This window comes from Phyllostomus hastatus, unplaced genomic scaffold (assembly GCF_019186645.2).
Source record: "Phyllostomus hastatus isolate PE091 unplaced genomic scaffold, TTU_PhHast_1.1 phas_contig_40, whole genome shotgun sequence".
Lineage (NCBI taxonomy): Eukaryota > Metazoa > Chordata > Mammalia > Chiroptera > Phyllostomidae > Phyllostomus > Phyllostomus hastatus.
Window position 1 is genome coordinate 34,990,723 of NW_025333872.1, and position 20,050 is coordinate 35,010,772.

Below are 20,050 nucleotides of genomic sequence, written 5' to 3' on the forward strand. Positions count from 1 at the left end.
ATAGAACAGAGTTGGCAGAATCAGTGTGTTGCTAAGGAAACATGCTAAGCACAAACATAAAAATCATCACAGGTTCAAAGAGTTCTGGGGAATTATTATAAAGCCATAAAACCTGCCAAATAATTGGAAAAATAAAAATGGAAAATTAATTTCAAGTAAAATGAAACACTTCAACGGACTGCTGACAGACTTTTGAAGAATACACACACACACACAAACACACACACACACACACACACACACACACATATACACATATACATATACATACGTACATAAAGAAAAAGAGGTGAAGACTTCTAAAGATCCAAGTAGTTAGTTAATGGCTGTGGAAGACAAATGCAAGCATTGAGAGTATAGCAGGAAAATTTGGTTTCTGGTTTCACAAAAGGGAATTTGCCTTAATCAAATTTATTAGTAAGAAGGATGAGGTTGCAGAGAATAGGATCCTAGAAGTAGTTGAAAAATGGACCAATATTCTAAGCTTTGAGATTTGTTGTGTTTCTAGGTCCAAGTGAAATATAACAAGGGTGTTAAAGGAAGTAGAGACAGAAATAAGAGACCCTTTTAATGAATAGTTTTACAAGTGAACTCAGTTCTGGAGAGACCCCCTCTAAGATTAGCCAGTATGATGGAATTATTTTTAAAGGGTCTGGGAATGTACCAAGTGGCTTGCATACCAGTTGACATCACTCAGGAAAAGTGTTAAAAGGTGTTTTGAGGGTCAAATGAAGAAACACTTGGAAGCACACTTGCTTGATGAAGGAACGCCAGCTGACTTTTTCTGATGGGAAAGAGATGCTTCATTAACTTGTCAAAATGTCAGAAGGGTATTATTTCTTCAGAAGGAAAGAAGTGTTATAATATATCCTTAGCTTTTCTATAGTGGGCAATATATTGAAATGCTCTACTGGGCTTAAAATGATCCCTTTGCTTAAAAGTGGCATAATGGGAAAATTGGTAAATTGAATCGAACTTGATAAATTGTAAGAAACAGAAGTTATATGGCAATTGAACCATTGCTAGTTCAGAAAATCACTGTCTTATATACTAAGGGAAAGTTAGTCACATCCAAGATATCACTTGGCAGCTCCACACTCACTTCAGGGATGCCGCCTTTGGACAAGTCATTCTTGGAATTTCTCCTGTGGAATTGTCCCGCAAGACCATGGCAAACTTGAAAAATTATGTTTAACAATAAAAATTTTTCATACTTTGAGTGAAAATATTATATTTGGGAAAGGTCCAAAGAAATCAGAGTTTCATCTGGCAAAGAAAGTGAGTGATTAAACTGTTACTAATTAAAAAAAATGAGGTATAACTATTAAGTAAAGAAAGTGATATTCTTTTGTGGCTTGTAACCTGGGTTTCAAAGTAATTCCCAAAGCATTGTATTTTATTTAAGAAATTTTTTTGAGTTACAATAACAGAAATTTATTTCTCACATTTCTGGATGTTAGAAGTCCCAGAATCAGGGTGCCAGCAAGGTAAAGTCCTAGTCTGGCTCTCTTATAAGTTGCAGACAGATGTCTTCACATTGTATCCTCAGATGGCAAAAAAAAAAGGGCCAGGGAATTCACTGGGGTCTCTTTTATAAGGGCACTAATCCCATTTTAATTACCTCAGAATACTGTCACATTGGGGGTTACAGTTTCAACATATGGATTGGGGGAAGTGCATTTAGTACATTTCACACTCTGGTTGGGGACAGACAGAGGCTGTTAAAATCTGGAGCCCTGGGCATTCACTGTCACTAGCTTCATCTAGCTTCTGGTGTATCAATAATGCCAAACTTTACTCAAATGGCAGATAACATGCAATGGCAAACCTCTTAGTAAAGATCCTCTTTATTTAAGCACTTTTGGTACTGTCTATGTTGGCAGATCATAAAGACTTCAGAAAAAATATTAGCAATATAAAGTATAATATTAAAAATGAAAGCCATTGTTGACCAATTACTTTCTAAATGATAAGTAGATTCTCAGGCATTTTTATATGTTATTTCATTTAAAAATATATGTTCATTTAATAAAAAGCAAATAGTATATTGAAGGGATGGATGTTAATTCTATATATAACTCAAAATGCAGATGAAAAAATTTCTTGAATTCTGCCTTACTAGTTAAGAGAAATGGTTCATTAGTTTGTCTTTTTCTTAGAAAAAATAACAAAGTAAATAAAAGTTTTAATAATTGAACCAAGCAAAGAATTTTTGGCTCAAGATCAGGCAAATTTGTAAAAATTATAAACATATTGATTAGTATGCTTATAATAGGGTTAAGATTCTCAAAATGACTGCTTTGAAGGATAATTTTAGAATGAGTTCTGGTGTGCTAGCTAGAAGTCAGTCTTAAGGTGTTTATAGTTTTAGCTTATAAAGAGAGAGTAGAAGGATGTTGGTGTCTAGTGAAAATTTCTTGATGATTTTAAGATATGAGAGCAATTTATATCTAAATTTTTATAGAAAAGGGAAGAGTCAACCCTTTTTTTTAAGTGTTAAGAGAAAGACTATGGTACCTATTTTGGGAAACCCAAGTTAAGTTTATGTGAATTTAGATTAGTCATTTTAACATCGTTTAGTATTTTTTAAAAAAATCTTGAACATGGGTTTATATTTACTTTTGGGAGCTGAACCAAAGTATTAGTCTTCCACATGAAAATCATGTACACACAATGTAGAGCAACTGTGAGGTGCAAATGAGATGCTGTACAAAAAGACTTGAGAACTCTAGCTTGGCAGATATAATGTATTCTAATGAGAAAATATTTTATGAAGAAAAATTAGAAGCATATAATGGCATTGGACTTCATTCTGCCTCCTGACTTCCTTGAAACACGAAGCTGTTACTTTAGTTTTTGCATAACCAAACCAAACTTTGTCACAGTTTTTCATTATGTAAATGAAAGAGAAATAATATCTGCCTTCCAGTTATCATATGGAAATGCCAATGGAGACAAAGGCCCTATGTAAAGTGTGAAATTATCTTGTGTGAAGTTGCCTTTCAAGTGCCTGGTAAAAGATTGGTTTACAATACATGCTATTTATTATTAATGTGCTTAGGATTCGTGTACAACAGCTTGTCATTCAGTCTGATATTTTCAAATTTACATGTTTGGAACACAGATTTGAGCATATTTTCTAGCAAAAACACTGACATTTTATTTCTATAATACATTAATTATAGTCCAGGAGATACTAGTGAAGGGAAAAATAATCCACTTTATCAATAGAAAATGCACCAAGTAAATTCAGATATGGCTTCAATAACATAAATAACTTTGGGCACAAAAGAGTCATAACCAAAAGCCCTAGCTTTATTTTCAGATTTCTAAATTACATATTGAAATTGAGCATGTATAAATAGAAACATCATGCAGATTGCCCTGAATTTGAGAGATAATTTTGTATTAGGCATGGAAAAATCCTCAGACCTCTGAAAGAATAAAATTCTGTCATTGCTCTTTCTTTTCTATTATTGGACCAGGCTGGTGTGTGTTATAAATTAGCCCATTATACCCAAGGAAGGATATTGAATAGTCTCTATTCAGTTAGAAAAATGTCAGTAATACATCTTAGAAGAAGTCAGACCCTTTTCTGTGTCTCTCTGATACTCTGCAATGTGCATCCAGTGTTTCCATGTACTGAATTTTGCTATGTAAAAATTCAAACTCTGAGATGCAGTGGGAAGGAGAATGAGAGGACGTTGGGGAATTTGTGGGACACAGGGGTGATACGCCACAGAAAAACTAGTTTCATTTTACAAAGTTCAGAATCCATCTTTGTTAAGGCTTCAGTATACCAAGGAAATAGATACCCTATGGGCTAGGTCAGCGTATATTAGCAATTCTTCTTCCTTATGTGGAATGTTGCCAAAATAAATCTCATCCATTTTTTTCTGAATCCTATGGTAAAGGACTGGAACTGTAGTTTTATGGGCTGAGAGCAGTAGCTCACAATTCACTTCATAGGCATCTCATGAATTGCCCAGGTACTTACGAGGAGTCTGCACTTTGCTTCTTGGTCCAGGTAGAGATATTCTGAATAAACATATGTAAGAAAAATAGCCATATTCATATAGTTTAAACATTTATAATATATGTTTTTAATATTTGTATGTTAATTTGGGTAGAGGGAGGATATTTTTTGCTACATGCAGCAAAATTTGGGCAGCCTCCCTTAGGTAGAATCCAATTCAGGCAATGTAAAACTGTAACCAGTGGTTCTTGAACTTGGGATGAGTTAATGGATTTACTTAATATACCCATCTTAAAAATAAATAATAACTATATTAGTTTTATTATAAATGAACTTAAATATAATACATATGTCCAAATATTTTGTTGTTTGCTTTCTCTGACTCACTGTGTGAATCTAGGGTTTATAATTCATTCTCTTTGATGGGAAAAGAGATTTCTGTTTGATATCCAACATGTAAATGGGTGTCCAGTAAATCAGAAAGATTGCTTTTGACCACAGGTAACAGAAAACCAAGGGTGCTTTTAAAGCATTAGGATGTTTAATTTGATGAAGAAGAATCCCAGAGGTAGACAGTATAGGGGTTGTTCACTGGCTTAGTGATACCAGCAAGAACCTGAGCATTCTCAGTCTTTTCTCAGGATGTTGGCCTTTTCTTTGGCTCCTTCTGGTCATAGTAGGCTGCTGTAACTCATGGCATCAGTCTGAATGTGATGGCCTTTAGGGCGGAAAGAGTGGGAAGGAGGCAGTATCAAAAGATATATATCACTCTGTATATATGTCTCTTTACTTAAATATTTCCTAAAAGCAATTTAAATTTTTTTTGTATTTTCCAGAATTGTGCCTCATGGCCACCTTTAGTTGCAAAGAAGGCTGGGAAGATGAATTTCTATCATCTCTAAACTCTGGGAACTGGGATTGGCTATTGAATGGGTAACCAAGGATTCATATCAATTACAATCATTGTGTTTGAATTTCCTGTGTTACACATAAACATTAACCTTTCAGCCAGAGGGACATTTCTAATATCTCTTAATACCACAAGAGCTAAAAATACCAAAGCCTATCTTCTTCAATAGTAATGTGTCATAAAGATTAATAATGTTTCTTTTTTTTTAATAATGTTTCTTAATAGCAGAGTTCTATGTATGAACATATAGGTTTTCATGTACAATAAATGAGTATTTTGCTTATATACATATACATACATATAACATGTGCTCAATAAATATGTATTAAAGGAAATTAAGAGCAGAAACTGACCCACCACTTGCATTTCTCTGAATAACATTATAAATCTTCATTGCTACAATTAAAGCAAACATTAAATTCCACACTTGATTAATGTGAAAACAAAAATGCCCTATTAATAAAAACAATTGAAGCCATTGATCACATGGGTGTATGAATCACTGAGGGTGATCCTCAGGACTGGAAGATAAATGAGTGTTATAAATGTCAAGAAGGCTGAAGCTATTGTAAGAATTTCTTTGTTACATACACATATACACACTTGCACAGAATGGCTTTTTTAGAGGACATCTTGACCTACATTGTAAAAATTTGAAGTGGAATTTTCTTGTGTGCCAAAGTACACAGATGAACTATGTCATATTGAAATTATACATTCTAAAACTAGAATACTGTAAAAAGTTGCCATTATATTTGCAAGAAACCTTGAAAATGTAGGTTACTCTGTGTCTTTAGTGCCTGTGGTGCTGTTATCTTAGAGAGGTGAGGGGGAACATGCGGCACCATGTGATTTTTGTGAGCAGTAGACATGAGAATATAAAAGGGAAATGCCGAGGGGATGCCTGGCATGGCTGGAGGGGAAGGGTGGGTGTGGGCCACGTGAGATGCTACCAGGGGTCGAACTCTTCTGTGGATGAGGGGGTGTGCACACAGTATGCTCCTTGGACAGTTTGTTTATAGATACTTGTTTGCCAAGCTCATACAATTGGGGGTTTAATGGGATGAAGAAGAGCTTATGTTTTTCTATTTTAATATATTTTATTGTATTTAATCCAGGATATCCAAACATTATCAATGGTTTTATAGACAAGCCCCACATTACTATTCTTTTTAAAATTTAAAGACTCTAGGAGAACTTGTTAGGGTAAGTATATGTAATCCAGGAAATTTGTTTTGACCTAATTGTTGATATATGCTTTTTGCAATGCGTGGAGAGAGAGCATAAAGGATAATTTGTGACTATAAAGGATAAATACTTATATTAGTGTTGTAGATTTCAATTTTAAGATACGATTTTGAATTTTATCTTGACATTTTAAAACATTTCTTTTAGAAAAGAGGCAACATAATAATGTGACTTTAAAAATGGCATTTAGTGTTTACTTTTGCCCCCAGAAGATTTATGAGGAGAAGATATTTATCTTCAAACTGTTTAATCAAATACTTATGAATACCCATTATGGATCAGGAACTAGTCAAGGAGATGAAGACATAGGAATGAACAAAATAGACAAGGCCTCATAGACTTTATATTCTTGTAGGGAAATCACACAATAAAGAAATAACCAGTATATATGTAGTTTGTCAGGTGGTGTTTGGTGCTTGTGGAGAAAAATAGCAGAGATTACTGTTTTCCTCACAGGTAAAGGATCTTAAGGAGTTTAGGGAACCAGCTGTAAGCACACCTGGGAGAAGACATTTTAGACAAAGGGAAATGAACACAAAAGTTTTAACTCATGAGAAAACTTGGTCTGTTTGAGGAACACATAATTAATTTAAAAAGTTGCTGAATTTAAAAGTTGCTTAAAATTGTTTAATTAAAAAAGTGAATGAGCATATATAAAAATACACATGCCTGCCTATAGGTCTGTCATTAAACACTAATTCTGTATTAAGGCACTAATGAAAATGGGACTTCTTAGAGAATTCTATTTAGGTCTTTATTTATGGACCTACTTTGTTGTTATTCACTGATTTCCTTATCATAATAGATACCATTTTTAAATATTATGTGCTGAATATAGTGCTAAATGATTTATACACATCTTAATAGTTTTCTCAGTTTTAAAGAGTGAGATTTATTGAAGTTAAGTTGTGTAATTTTTCATAGCCAATGAGTGGCTGAAACAGAATTAGCACTTTGTTTCTCAAAAAATGCCACATTCTAAACTAATTCACTAAAACTCAGATTGAACTTGAAATTTTCTTATATTTGGTATCATGTACACACTGAAAAAGATATCAATAGTTGTTAAAAAGTTAGCCTTTGGTAATTTAGCCTTCTGTAAGTTTATGAATTTATGTGGCTGTGTATCTCCTAAATTACATTCTTTGGGACACTATCTCAAAAGATTTAAATAATTTTTAAATAAAAAACTGGTTCTATGATCAAATAATTTTTAGAAAAACTAGTTTATATAAAGATAAATATGCTATTTGAATACAGGGCTTCCAAGAGTATTTAAGATACTAAGGTTCATTGAACATCTCCATAAAGTGAATATCTCCAAATTATTTGATTATGGAAGGGCTGTTTGTGAAACACCTATTAATATTCAGAGATGTCCAACAAACGTTGGCATCTCTGGCATCTCTGGGCCACACTGGAAGAAGAAGAGTTGTCTTGGGCCATATATTAAATTCACTGCGACATGTAATCAAAAAAGAATCTAATAATGTTTTAAGTAAATTTATGATTTTTGTGTTGGGCTACATTCATAGCCATCCTGGGCCACATGTGGCCCATGGGCTAGACACCCCTGAATGAACTAGTTTACACAGAGCACAGTTTCTGAAATGATGCTTTAGCTATTTCAGTTCCTATGAGCTACTTCCCAGGTCTATTTCATGCAAACGGTCTAGTATGCTTCCATGAGATCACACTGTGATTACTGATTACAGCAAAATAACCTCTCCTGTGCTGCCTCCATTTGGAAGAAATGTAACTTGAAATTAGGTGGTAAACTCTAACACTCAGGATTAGTAACATCTAGAACACAGGTGTCAAACTCATTTTCACTGGGGGTCACTTCAGCCTTGCGGTTGCCTTCAAAGGGCCAAATGTATTTTTAGGACTGTATAAATGTACTTAACTACTCCTTAACAGTTAAGTGAGAGCTCAGCGCTGCCACTGGGTAGAAACAAGGTGCCAGCCACATAAAACAAGGTGGTGGGCCTTAAGGTGTTTGCCACCTGTGATCTAGAAGCTTTCCCTCCATTATTCAGAAATCCTTTAGTGGTGGTTTGTGAGTTATACATACAAATATCCATCTCTTTCATTCCTTCTTACACATTTTCAGTACCTGTGAGTGAAGAGGAGATAATAATCTGTTCCTGTTTTTCTTCTTTATTTCTTGCTGTTTTACCATGTGTTGCCTCTCTGTGTGCCTTTTAGGTCTTTTCTACCTGATTCTGTAGTCATTTACAAGCCTTAAGAATGCCTATTCTTGTGGTCCCATATATAATGACACAATTAATTTTGAGAATAAACTATTATTATATCTATGGCTTATTAATGAGATTTCCATTCATTTGTGGTGTAATTTGACAATAGAAGAGAGGAATGTGTAAGAAAATTTTAAAAAATTTGGTGATTTCTTTTGGCCCCAACTTTCTGGATATCCCAGTTAACTTAGGAAGTCTTAGTTTCAAAAACATCTTTTACTCTAGAGTTTTTCCACTCACAAAACCACCAGAACCGAAGATGGTGTCCTCAGTTGTTGTTCCATTTATTTTCATTACACACTTTTTAGAATTTAAGAGTTCCTGGGGACTAATATCATTTGTTGGAGCAAGTTGAGTAATTGTTGCTGGGAAAACTACTTTCATTTACTCAGACTCTTCTTTAGGAAGTGGGGTACCTTCCACCACCCCTGGTTTTCCTCTTGTGCTTCTTGGCATAGCTGTCCCATAGTTCTGCACTGAGAGCCACCTGAGAGAAGACATGTGGACACAGCATACTGGATTCTAGAGCCCAGAAATTTCCATAGATCCACCTGCTTTCCCTTACACACATCTTCTGGGAGTAAACCCCACAAAGTTTACTGGTAGGAAAACTCTGTTCATTCTCTTCAAGAAATATATGCAAAAGCTGGAAATCTCTCCCTGAAATTCTAAAAGTGATTCATACTAAAGTGGTAAGGGCTGGATGCCTTATAATCATAAGGTCACCACAGCCTGACACCTTTCTAGAAATGGCAGCTGTTGGCAGGATCCCTGTATGGGTTCAAGGCAGCAGCAGCCCCTGGTTGGCAGCAGCTTCAGTCAGTGAGGATATGGCCCCTGAAATGTGGTGTCTGGTTGAGTTGGCAAAAGCTCTCTAGGGACTGATAGCTGACAGTTGATTCCTCACAGTGGTAGAGGGCTACAGTGCTAAGGTGCCTCCACAGCTTTTTCAAAAACATTCCACCTAGTCCTCTGAAGTTGTACTGGCAAAGCAAGTGTGTTGTGCAACACTACACTGCTATCCTCCCACTCAGTTCCCTCTCATTCCTTAAACTGTAGAATGCTTGAGCTGGAAAAAACATCCCTAAGCTCAACTCCTTATTTTGCAGTTGTGAAATATGGGCATCGGGGTTAAATCTAGCCTGGGAGTTTTTACCTCTACTCTCCCTTCTTCCCCAAGTCCAAAGGCATTTCTACAAGTTATATTTGTCTCAAAATGCTCTGAACATGAGTCCTGCCACATGACTTAAGGTTTTTTGCTGTAAGTAAAGGAAACTGACTCTCACTGAACTAAGCAAGGGAAAGGCATAGACTGGGGATATAGTGGATTGTTCAGAGAATTAAAAGATTTGAAAAATCGGAACTTGGGAAACTGCAGGGACCCCAACCTCAGACACTTGAGGCTCAAGGCTTTGGGTGTTGCTTTCTGCCACCAGGGGTTTCCTCTTTAGAGTTAAAATCCCAAAGAAGCATCTAATCAGCTGATCTCAGTTCATGGGTCCACCTCCACAGAAGTGTTTGTATGTAAGAGGAGGAGCACGTTTTATTTTGTGAGGGTGAGGAGGGTGATTTTGTATGACTGACCACCCCAGCTGAACCACACAGCATAGGGAGGAAGCAGCTTGCTCATCAGAGTGTAGAGGGAGGAGGAGGTACTGCCTGTTGATGCCCAAAGGAGAGGATGGAATTCTGGGTGCTCAAATCAAGACTTCTGTCCTACTAACACATATTCAAATGGCATTAGAAGGGTAACCCAGACAGAAAATGGTTGCTAAACCCACTGTGCTCTGAAAGTGGCCCTCTCTTCTGTTCACTTCCATTTCCCCCTCTTTGCTTTTCCTCACCTCTGTTTCTCAGGTTCAGTCAAAACAGAGAAAGGTGTCACCTTCCCTCCCTCCATTACCAATATAAGCACATCAGGGTAGAAGCTGGAGTGAAAAGCAGGGTCAGGAGTGTGTGCTGGGCAAGTACAGATGATTTCTTTCAAAAGCCAAAAGCACAGTGATGGGATGGCCTCGGTAGATTTCTGCATCATGAGTGCCTGTGTCCCTCCTTCATCCCCTGCCTCTCTCTGTGTCCAGGCCCTTCAGCACAACACATGAAGAGTCAGGTGCAAGTACTGTCCTGTCATTCTGCTGTCACTCTGATTGGAAGAGCAATTTTGATTTGAAAACACAGACATTGCTTAGGTAATTGCTCTAGAATATATATGCTAGAACATATACTCAACTACTCTGAGTTGCTCTCCTTTAAAATACATTGCATAGAGAGGACAATTAATATTGACCAACTGTCTAAGACCTATATGAGATTAGGCTGTAATTTTTGTCTTTTTTCTCCTCTGTTTTTGAAGATTAATTAGGTGGGTCATTAGAGAAAAAGTTTGCCCTCTACCAAAAGGAATCTGAGGGACGTGGTAGATCATTACCATGTAAGTGCCATGTTCTACATTAAAGTCTTTCATTCCTTTAAATATTTTATAAGGTTGAGTAAAATAACATGTATTCATTTAGGAATTCAAACATTATGAAGTATTCAAAAGAAATACTGCGGTCGGATTTGAGAGTTGAACATTTATTCACTTGTTGAATTCATTTAATTGTCTGTGTAGGCATTTTAACACAGTAGACTTAATGATAGCATAAAAACAAAATGTGCATGTATTGATTTTTTTCTTTTTTAATTGTGATAAAATTCACACAACAAAATTTACCATGGATTTTAATATATAAGCGGTATTGTACAACTGTTACCATTAATTCTAGAAAGTTTTTACTAAAAAAAAAACCCTATTCCTAATTCTCCCCTCCTGCATCCCCTAGCAACCATGGGTTTACTTTTTGTCCCTATGGATTTCCCTAATCTGAACATTTTATTTAAATGGAACCATACAATGTATTGCCTTTTGTGACTATTCTTTAACTTAGCATGATACAATAGTTACAAAGTTTATTCATGTTGTAGCATGTATCAGTACTTTATTAATTTTTATGGCTGAATAATATTCCATTGTATGTATTACATTTTGCTTGTTTATAAGTCGATGGACATTTAAGTTGTTTCCACTTTTTGCAGTCACAAATACTGCTGCTACAAGATTTTGTGTGAACAACTTTTCAGTTCTCTTTGGCATGTACCTGGCTGTAGAATTGCTGGCTCATATAGTAACTCTGTCTTTAACTTTTTGAGGAACTGTCAGATTCCACAGTGGCCACACCATTTTATGTTCCCACCCACAATATATCAGGGTTTCAATTTCTCTATAATCTCCCAACTCTTGTTATTTTACATTTTTTAAAAAAAATTATAGTCATTCTGAGTAGTATCTCATTGTGGTTTTGATTTGCATTTTCTTCATAACTAATGATGATGAGTATATACTAAGTTTTAATTTACACTTTATTTATTTATTTATTTTTATTGCTCAGTCTTTTTTTTTTGGTGGTCATTTAATCTACACTTTTAGATTCAATAAAATGCTGCAATAAATTCATGTGTGTATTTCATAAGGACCTCTAGTTACCTAGGAAAATAGTCTCATGGGGGATGGAAGTGGGCTGTAGTATCTGGGATTGTAAGGTGGCTGTGACATAAACCTAAACCCTTTCTGAGGAGAAATGGGTCTTTCAGGAATTGTTGGAAGACATTTGAATACTACATGTAAGAAGTGTCCTCTGTAAGAAGTGAACTGGACGATTGCCTTCAATAACCCTGATCTCCTGATCATGAACCATTTTTCTCTTCTGCAGTGCCCCATTTCTCCTTCTCATGAGATCCTTAGGCATCTAGGGTACTTGATTTCTCTAGTTTTCTCCTTTCTAAGTTTAGTCTTCCAAGAGAATTTGATGGTTTTAACCTACATGTTAAAGTGGAGGTAATCTAATGTGTTCCAGGAACAAAACAAGAAAAAGTCAGTGAAATAGTGTAGTTTGCTGCTTACATGAACTCCATCTCCTTTGCTTGTATTCTTTGTGTTCTCTGTATGGTCTCTCACTCTTTCTTCTGTTCCTGACTGGTTGTACACAGGCACCTGACTTTTCTTTCTGTTCTGAGTGTGTCACTTTCAAATATGGACCCTGAAGTTGTGGTCTAAAAATCTTTTGTGGAGGTGTTTAAAGTAATAGCAAACACATGCTAAGTGGTTTCCTTCATAAGACTACCTTAGGGTTTTAGAAGATGTATTCTGTGAGGCTATTTTGGCTGTTTTATTTCTCCCTTTTTGTTACTTGTTTATTTTTGGCTATGTGACACCTGGTATTTGATTTCAAATATTCCAATGACCTCAGTTTTTAAAAACATCTAATACTGTGAACTTTTTACAGTTCACACTTTTATGAAGCAGACAATTTAGATTATAAACCAGGAGAGTTTAAACTAGGGAAACTGAGACAAAACTAAGATGGTTTGATGTTCCAGGGAAAATTTGCTGTGCTGTTACCTGACAGATCTTAGGTCTCTTTTGAGTTCTGTGAAATTTACAGTGTTAATTACCTCTTAAAATTTCTTTTTTGCTTACTGGTTTTTAGAGAGAGAGAGAAAAACATCAATCTGTCATTCCACCTATTTATGCATTCATTGGTTGATTCTTGTATGTGTCTCCACCAGGGATTGAACCTGCAACCTTGGTGTATGGGGACACGCTCTAACCAGCTGAGCCACCCAACCAGGTCACTGCCTGTACTTTCAAGAAGCAATTATATATAAATCCTGAGTTTCACTCTTCAATGAACAGCACACTTTCCAGATCTAACAGAAGAGCGCTTTTAACTACATTGCCCCTTTAAAATGCATCTGAGTTGTGATAAATGTTATTTTGGGGATTTAGAGTAATAATGTATTTTCCTATCTTTGTACTTATAACTACCATGTTAAATAGAATATCAATACTGTTTATTTTTTTCTAAATCAACCAGCTGTAAGCCAGTCATTTATGTACTATTGCTGATTTGCCTATCTTGTTCCACTGCCTCTTTGCTATTGGTATTTGATAATCTCAATATAGATGGTTTTGGGAAGGTTCATTTGTTCTGAGAAGGAAAAAAAAGAATGCTAATCACTGATTTAAGAAAACTATATTTAAGTATTATTATTTATAGCAACGATTTTTTGTTTTACCTTACACTGTTGTTAGGCCAATACTGCCTGGTATTGTGTTTCTATTCTCTACACTCTTATCCAGGAAACTTCCAGCTTTTACTTTGATTATTATTGTGAAAGAAATAATAATGATGATTTGACTCATTAGTTCTTCATTTAATGAATTCAGATAAAAATTGAGTAGCTTAAGTAAATCATGTCTGAACAATTTAGAATGTTTATCTCCAGGGAAAATAAAATAAAATCCTTTGACAATAATTTACAGGTTGTGTGAAGAAGTTGCTATGAGTTACAGATTGGCACATGAAAATTTTATTTTCTCAAGGGTTGTACTTCCTCCCAGATTTCTGCACATGTTTCTTTTTCTTCCAGTTCATCTGCTCTCATGAACAGGTTTCAGTGTGTTTATGGTTACTAAATCGTATTTGATTTAAATGCTGTATGTTACCAAACAGGGACTGATGGATGCCTCAAAAGTTAAGGGCCTAAACACTTGTAAGAATGATTTGGAGAAAGCTTGGGAAACTATGAAGTCAGGTAAAGAATATGGACCTGAAATGAAGAATAGAGAAGAAAGGGAGACATCAGAAGGAAGAAAAGAAATATTGTTACTATGGAGAGAAAGAGAGAGAAGAAAAGAGAGAGAATTCTAGGAGACCATTCTGCGTGGTGTGGGCCCAGCTCCCACTTGGAGATGCACAGGACCCATGCCCACAGATAGGTTCTCCTGTGGGGAATCAGGCCTGCAATGTGCCTAGGCCACTTTGAGTCCTGCTTTTGCTAAAAAACTCCCTCACCCTGAATTGAGGACATTTACTGCAGAGTAACTTCCTAAAATCTATGCTAAACCTTCCAAGGATGAGTGTAACCGCTTCAACTAGTTTTGCCTTTTCATTTGCAAATATCCCTCTTCTGTGATATGATTAGCAGCATTGGCTCCTTTGTTTCCTGTTAAAGGTAACCACCTAAAGCAAGCCTGTGCATAGTAAATGAGGACCATCATGTAATGTGCCAAGAAACCCAATAAAGTTGGTCATGGCAAGGGTCAAGGCTTTTGCTCCCCTTGAGAGAAAAGCCATGCTGTCCCTTTTCCTACACTGGACTTGGTAACCTGTGTTAATGTCTCATTTCATCCATAATGACTCAGACACTGCAGGCCGGTGTCTGCATCAGAGACGGAACAAGAACTAACTGTAAGAAGGATGGTTAGGATGTTATGGATGAGCAAGATAAGGAGAGGGAAGGAAAATGGTTCTATTACTTGAGTTGCCTGTCCTTTGTATAATTAACGGTAAAGGTTAACTTCTTAAGGGATTTTCCCCCTGATATTTAGACTCTGACATATATTTTTTCTGTTCTCTTTATTTCTCCGTCATGTACATGTAAAATTTATACAGTCTAGGCTATGATTTATTCATAAAGCTCTGAATCACTGGGAAATTTTTTCTTTAAAGGCTTAAATATATTTTTAATATATTTTATTGAGTATGCTATTACAATGGTCCCATTTTTTTCTCCCTCTATTCCCCTCCACCCTGTAACCCACCTCTCACCTTAGTTCATGTCCATGGGTTATACATATAAGTTCTTTGGCTTCTCCATTTCCCATACTATTCTTAACCTACCCCTGTCTATTTTGTACCTACCATTTATGCTTCTTATTCCCTGTACCTTTTTCTCTATTCTCCCCTCACACCCTCCCTGCTGATAACCCTCCATATGATCTCCATATCTGTGATTCTGTTCCTGTTCTACTTGTTTGCTTACTTTTTTTGTTTGTTTTGTTTTTTAGGTTCAGTTGTTGATTGTTATATGTCTGTTGTCATTTTACTGTTCATAATTTTGATCTTCTTCTATTTCTCAGGAAGTCCCTTTAACATTTCCTATAATAAGGGCTTGGTGATGATGAACTCCTTTAGTTTTACCTCATCTGGGAAGTACTTTATCTGCCTTTCCATTCTAAGTGATAGCTTTGCTGGATAGAGTAATCTTGGATGTAGGTCCTTGCCTTTCATGACTTTGAATACTTCTTTCCAGCCCCTTCTTGCCTGAAAGATTTCTTTTGAGAAATCAGCTGATAGCCTTATGGGAACTCATTTGTAGACAACTCTCTCCTTTCCTGTTGCTGCTTTTAAGATTCTCTCCTTATGTTTAATCTTGGGTAATTTAATTATGATGTACCTTGGTGTGTTCCTCCTTGGGTACAATTTCTTTGGGAATCTCTGAGCTTCCTGGACTTCCTGGAAGTCTATTTCCTTTGCCAGATTGGGGAAATTCTCCTTCATTATTTTTTCAAATAGGCTTTCAATTTTTTGATCTTCCTTTTCTCCTTCTAGCACCTCTATGATTCAGATGTTGGAATGTTTGAAGTTGTCCCAGAGGTTCCTAAGTCTTTTCTCACTTTTTTGAATTCCTTTTTCTTCATTCTGTTGTGGTTGAATGTTTGTTTCTTCCTTCTGGTCCAAATCATTGATTTGAGTCCTGGTTTCCTTCCTTTCACTCTTGGTTCCCTGTACATTTTCCTTTATTTCACTTTGCATAGCCCTCAGTTCTTCCTCTATTTTGTGATCATATTCAACCATTTCTGTGAGCATCCTGATTACCAGTGTTTTGAACTGTGCATCTAATAGGTTGGCTATCTCTTCATTGGAGATATTTTTAGAGCTTTGATATGTTGTTTCATTTGGGCCATATTTTTTTTTGTCTTAGGTGCCTATTACATAGTAAGTGGTGGAGCCTTAGGTATTCACCAGGGTGTGGCAACCCATGTCACTGCATTGTGTCTCTGTATGTGGGGGAGGGGTTTGAGAAGAAACAATTCCCCTCACTCAGCTCTCTGCTGGCTTTCAGTCACTTCCTCCACTACCCTCAAGCAAAGTGGGCCCTTCTGGTGCTGATTCCTGGGTAGGTGGGTTTGTGTACCTTCTAGGACCCTATGGGTCTCTCCAGTGAAATTTCTGTGAGGCTGGGAGTTTCTCCCATTGATACGACCCCCACAGATTTTCACAGTCAGAGGTTTTGAGGTTTTATTTCCCTGTGCTGGAACCCTGGGTTGCACGGTCTGTCTAACTTCCCAGTTGTTCCTCCAAATTTATCCACAGGCAGATGTGGGACCACCTGGTCCACCAGCTGCTGGCTTACTGGCCCTAAACCTCAAGTTGCTGCCTTGCCATGAGTTCTGTCTTCCTTGGCTGCCCATCTGTGCCCCTCCTGCTAGTCTGGATGAATGCTTTTTCTTTAACTCTTTGGATGTCGGACTTCCATACAGTTACATTTTCTGGTAGTTCTGGTTACTTTTTGTTTTTGAATTTGTTGCTGTCCTTCTCTTGGTTGTGTGAGGAGGCAAAGTGTATCTATTTATGCCTCCATCTTGCCTGGAAGTCTAAAGGTTTACATTTTAACAAAAATAAATAATAGCATAAATTGTTATTATTTTAAATCTTAGGAGAATAGTTTCTACAAAACATAAAAACGTAATCTAATATTGTAAAGCTAGTATAAATAGATGTATGAAACACCAGTTGGGATCTGTTCTTTTACTGAAATGGTGTCATATATAGCATTACTCTCTAAATCCATACCATTGATAGTAAATGCTAGAGCTAATATATATAAGGATTCATTTACTTTTTAGGAAGGCAGTGCATATAAAGTAAAAATATATACTTTGGCCTCAGGCTGGCTTCAGTTCAAATTCTGGCTTAGTAATTCTGTATTGTATATTTGGGTGTATTACTTAATTTCTTTGAACCTTTATTACCTACTATGTGAAGTAAATAAAATGTTTATAAAGCATACACAGTCCCCTGCGTACATTCAATAAATGTTGTGTATTATGATGAGTATTATTGTCCTGTTTTTTTCTCCTCTAGTACTTAAAAATAATTAGTAATTCTCACCATCTGTTTTCCTATTCTGCTTCTCTTGACACCTCTTATTCCCCATTTATACACCATTTAGCAGGGCTTTGGATGAAATAGAAGATTCATCAATTTTAGAACCTTTGGACTGAAAAAGACCTTAAGTGGCCACCACATGTTTCAAAATAGTGGAACATCTGGAAAGTTCAAGACCAAAACAGATTTTTCTCTCTGCATAATTTAAAGAATAAAATGGCCATGACCTCTTTGGGTGATAACATATAAGATATTACTCATGTATAGTCTAGATTTCTCTTTGTTCAATCAATCCATTTAATAAGAAAAGTGTACACATATCCACACAATAATTCCTGACTAAGTTGTAAATCCTTTACAATTGCCTCATGTGCGGATAAATGTCTTTTACATGTCTCAGTGTTGGTTCTGTGTCCAGTTAGAATGCAGGAGGTCACAAATCATCAGTGTTCTTGACATAACAGTGAGGATAAATTTAAACTGGATGAACTACGAAATGTATTTTCATTAAAACCATCAAAGAACTATGAATTTAATTGAATTTTTAGTGGCTATCAGTGTGGTTTCATAGCAGATTGAATCTGGTAGAGATACAAACACAGAGAATATCCAGCCTCCTTCCACTACTAATCTACAGAACTTCTGCTGAGTAACTAGCTGCATGGGAACCTAGGAGCTGGGCTGGAAAAGAGTTTTCGTGAGTTGATTTAGATCCCTACTCCCTATGGAAGGACATATTTGATTCTACCCCTAGAATACTTGGAACTTGAAGTGAAATCAAACCAGCTGAAGTAGAAAACCAGCCCCAATGGTGTTTAACTTATTAGATATAAGAAGTCAGCCCCTCTAGGTGTCTGGTGAGGAAAAGGGAAGCTGTTTTTATGGAAAATAGTCACCTATCTTAGTTTTGGTTATTGTTTCATACACAGTGACTGACTGACATATAATAAAAACTAAGAGATGTGAAAAGAAGCAGGTTCATAATAAAAATAAAAAATGCATTCACTCATGGTGATGTTGAAATTAGTAGAAAGGGACTTTAAAATAACTTATTTTAAATATGTCCAACATTTAGAGGAAAAGGACAAAATGGATGAAAAGATGTCAATGACAAAAAAAAACTTAAAAGAACCATATACAAATTTTAGGGTCAAAAAACACAGTATCTGAAATGAAAAAATATTCAATGGGCTTACTTGACGACAGAGCAGAACCAAAAATTAGTGAACTAAAAAACATATCATAAACAAACTAAACTGTTGTGAGACAAGTTCAAATGGTCTGTTACATATTTTAGAGTTCTAGATAGAGATGGGAGCACATGAAATATTTGAGAAATAATGGCCAAGAACTTTTCAAGATGATTAAAAACATTACTTCACAGAGTCAAGAAGCTTAGGGCACCACAGGAAAGATAAATACAAAAAAATCCACACAGAGACACATTATAGTGACCATGCTGAAACACAAAGCTAAAGAGAAAAAATAAGGAACCTGAGGAAAAATTCAGATGAGCAATGATAAAAATGAGGATAACTTGTAATCAGAAAGAATGGAAGCCAGAAAACAATCATGACATCTTAGAGTGGTGAAAAAGGAAAAAAATCCCTCACTAGTAATCTAGAATTCTATATCCAGCAAAAACATTCTTCAAAAATGAAGATTAACTTAAGACTTTTTTTTCAGACACAAAAGCTGAGAGAACCATCACCTGCGGTTAATCCTATGAATAATTCTAAAGGAAGATCTTTAGACTGAAGGGAAATGGTCCTGGTTGTTAGATCTGTAAGAAGGAGTAAAGTAATGAACTAATGAAGATCTGAAAAAGATAAATATATGGTAAATAAAGACTATCTAAAATAGTTCTTTAAAAGACTATTGATTATTTAAGGCAAGTGTAATTACAACATATTCATAAGGTTAATAATTTATATAGAAGCAAGATATCACAAAAGGTTGAATGAGGTATACGGAGTCATACTATTGTAAGGTTGTTACATTTTTTATGAAGTGATATAATGTTAATTCTAGGTGTCCTGTGATAAAATATATATTATAATCACTACAAAAACCACCTAAAGAATACTATAAAGAGATATAGCAAAAAAGTTAATAGAAAATATGAAGTGCAGTGCAAAACAAATGTATTTGATTAACTCAAAAGATGTCAGAAAAGAATAAAAAAAGAAATGAAAATCCTGATAGGGCAAATGGAAAACAGAAAGATGGAAGATAACTCAATTATGTTAGTAATTACATTAAATGTAAGTGAATTAATTGCTCCAATTAAAAGGTAGAAAAATTAGGGAGGTAGTATATGAAAATAAGATAATATTTATAAGAGACACACTTTAAAGATAAGGACACAACTAAATTGAAAGTAAAAGGATGGAAAATATGCCATGTTAATAGATTATAGAAACCTGGTAATGCTATAGGTAGAGATCAGAGATAAAATGGAACATTTCATAATCATAAAAACATCAGTTCATCAGGAAGATGTAACAATTGTATCTTGGGTATGCACCTAAAAGCATACCTTCAAACGTTCACATGAATTTTATTTCTCCCCTCAGAGGCCTCTTCTAGTAGTTCCATAATCTTAGTGCTAATTTATCCGTTACAGATGGTCCCAAAATACGATGGCTTTGACTTACTATTTTTT

General features: G+C 35.7%; 1 long non-coding RNA gene across 1 annotated transcript in view; it reads left to right on the forward strand.

Annotated features, from left to right (window-relative positions):
* Positions 1-5,108, forward strand: part of LOC123822136 — a 34,266-nt gene extending 29,158 nt beyond the window's left edge. The window contains exon 3 of the long non-coding RNA XR_006786223.1: positions 4,813-5,108. This is a non-coding gene — a long non-coding RNA (uncharacterized LOC123822136). The remainder of the gene's footprint in view (positions 1-4,812) is intronic.
* The last annotated feature ends 14,942 nt before the right edge of the window (positions 5,109-20,050 follow it).